This window comes from Citrus clementina, unplaced genomic scaffold (genome assembly GCF_000493195.1).
Source record: "Citrus clementina cultivar Clemenules unplaced genomic scaffold, Citrus_clementina_v1.0 scaffold_2, whole genome shotgun sequence".
Lineage (NCBI taxonomy): Eukaryota > Viridiplantae > Streptophyta > Magnoliopsida > Sapindales > Rutaceae > Citrus > Citrus x clementina.
In genome coordinates, this window is record NW_006262688.1 from 12,482,542 (window position 1) to 12,485,599 (window position 3,058).

The 3,058-nt window shown below is 27.3% G+C and overlaps 1 long non-coding RNA gene across 1 annotated transcript; it reads right to left on the bottom strand.

Moving 5' to 3' along the window:
* Positions 1–864: 864 nt before the first annotated feature.
* On the bottom strand, positions 865–1,931 carry LOC112101185. The gene is made up of 3 exons (XR_002907279.1): positions 1,905–1,931; positions 1,686–1,736; positions 865–935 (listed from the first exon to the last, which is right to left on the bottom strand). It is a non-coding gene; the product is annotated as an uncharacterized LOC112101185 (long non-coding RNA).
* Between the last annotated feature and the right edge of the window lie 1,127 nt (positions 1,932–3,058).

The following is a 3,058-nucleotide window of genomic DNA, read 5'->3' on the forward strand; positions in this document are numbered from 1 at the left end:
GGCAACTTCAAAAAATCACAAAATATTCTACAAAAACGATATTAACATGAAACTACTTTTAAATGAATGCTACTTAAGTCTAGAATGCAATAATATTCATGACGCATTCCAGAGTATAACGGATAAATACAGTTTATTCATTGTTTCCAGGTCTGTCAGTAAGTTCTTTGTCAGTGTTCTTAAAATACAGGGTTGAATTCAAAAAATCACAAAAAATTCTACAAAAATGATATTGACATGAAACTAATTTTAAATGAAAGCTAATTAAGTCTAGAATGCAAAAATATTCAAGAATTACTCTAGAATATAACCAATCAATACAGTTTATTCATTGTTTCCAGGTCTGTCAGTAAGTTATTTGTCAGTGTTCTTAAAATACAGGGTTGAATTCAAAAACTCACAACAAATTCTACAAAAATGATATTGACATGAAAATAATTTTAAATGAAAGCTAATTAAGTCTAGAATGCAAAAATATTCAAGAATTACTCTAGAATATAACCGATCAATACAGTTTATTCATTGTTTCCAGGTCTGTCAGTAAGTTCTTTGTCAGTGTTCTTAAAATACAGGGTTGAATTCAAAATATCACAACAAATTCTACAAAAATGATATTGACATGAAACTAATTTTAAATGAAAGCTAATTAAGTCTAGAATGCCAAAATATTCAAGAATTACTCTAGAATATAATCGATCAGTACAGTTTATTCATTGTTTCCAGGTCTGTCAGTAAGTTCTTAAAATACAGGGTCAACTACAGAAAATCATAAAAAATTATACAAAAATGATATAAACAATTCTGCATACATTATCTTAACATGACAAATACAAAAGTTTGCTAGGTACAAGTGTTTCCATACCTAATAAAAGTGATCGCACAGAATTGCTGAAATGAATCAAAATATATCCTCGTACGACATGCTTTATAATGAACTGCATAAAAGAAAAACATCTAACTTCCAGCTAGAAGATCCACATTTAGGACATGTTTCACTTTTCTCTAGGTCATTTCTAAACAAGCAACAGTCATTAACACAAGTATGTATCCTTATACAATCTAGTTGAAATGGTTTCAATAACATTTCAACTTAATGAGAAGAATTCAGAATAGTATTTAATTCGGGTAACATATCACACAAAATCTCCAAGAGGTTATCAAAACTCTTATTTGAGTATCCGTACATAGTCTTGTGCTTATATAAGACAGCCGCTGCAGATAACCTAGTGTACTTTGGGCAACTTGGGTACAATGAGATTTCAGCATCTTCTACAAAATTCAATGGGCAATTATCTTGCTGCTTATCAATATTTTCATGAACACCTCTATAATGATCATCTACATCTCTAGACATGTTATATGTATTAGTCATTTTGACATCAATACTTTTTTCCCTAATTGTTCCCCATGCCAAATCCAAGTAGTGTAAGACATATCCATCCCGTCTTTCAACAAATGCAGTACAATTGTTTCACCATTTTGATGACATAGGTTTTGACATATTTTACATGGACATCTCACTAAACCTTGGTTTTCTACATTTAATGTTGCATTTTCCACAAACTTTTTTACTCCTTCACGATATTCTTTTGTATTTCTACAAATAAACATAAAATATCAATTAAAATTAATAACATTATAAGAAAATAGTAAATACATAATTTTTATTTGGTGAGTTAAAAAACCTTTTAAGTTGAACCCAAGTTTTGTCCATCATCTTAAAGTCCTCACTTGACCTGAGACCATGGAGCCATGAAATATATAAAAAAGAAAGGATATTTTTATTATTTTTACAGCTAAAAGGAAAAAAAATGCAAGTAATAGAAAGCTTAAAGCTTTGTATTATTTTTATTATTCCTTTTGATCTTTTAAAGCACGTAACAAGCTTAAAGCTTTTTACATACCTGATGGATTGATTTGAGAAGATGAACCAACTACTTTTGACCGATTAGGAAAAGGGAAAAAGAGAAAGTTTAGAGCTGCAGAGAGAAACAAATGAAAGGGATTTGGAGAAAATTTTGGGCTTTTTCTTGGGATGGGAAGAATGGGCGCCAATATAAAAAAATTAGCGCCATTTTGGAGATTTTTTTAAAATAAATTTTATAACACTTTATATAAAGGTATCTTTTTAATATTTATTTTATAATGATTTTTTTATTTCTATAGCATTTTATAAATGTTATAATTTGTTTTTTCCAATAGCTTTTACAAAGAATGTCATAAAAACTATTAAGTAACAATTTATTTTATAACTTTTTTTACAAAATGCTATGCTAACTAACATTTTTTACAAAATGCTATGCTAACTAACATTTTTATAACTTGTAAAAAATATGTCATAAAAGTAATGTTATACATCTAATAAAATTTTAGTTTAATAGCAATTTTTATCAAAAATGCTGTAAAATGTATGATTGTGATGACATTTGGTATAAAACGCTATAAATTAGTGCTATAACAAGTCATATTTGTTGTAGTGGTAAAATATACATCTATTTGTCTTTTCTTTATTCCTAAATTGAAATCAGCCTTATCCTTAATCTTTTGCTCGCCATGCACTAAATTTGGTATATATATATATATATATATTTTCATGTGATAGAAAATAGTTATTTAAGGTAAACATTACTTGAAAAGCCTCATCTGTGAAAACATTTGGAAAAGTACAATTGTATCTAGATCATGATCATCATCAGTAGATATCCATTACTCCTTGAGTAATCTTTCAATCAGTAGACAATTCCATCACTGTATCTACGCTATTATGGATAGTAACCATTAAAGGAGATATTGTTGACTTAAAGGAACACAATTTGTGCTCTTTGATAGGTAAGTGTCTGCATGTTTTAACAAAATTTAGTTTAAAACAAAGAAAAATTTCTCTTTCTAAATTAATAAATATTCAGTTGTTAATAAATTAATAATTTATTCATTTGTTGATAAATAATTTCAATAAAACATTATTTTTCTTAGTACCAACAATATTATTTTATAGAGGTTTTACTATATTTAAAAAAAGAAAAAGAAAAATGTCATACTTTCAATTATCTCAATCATT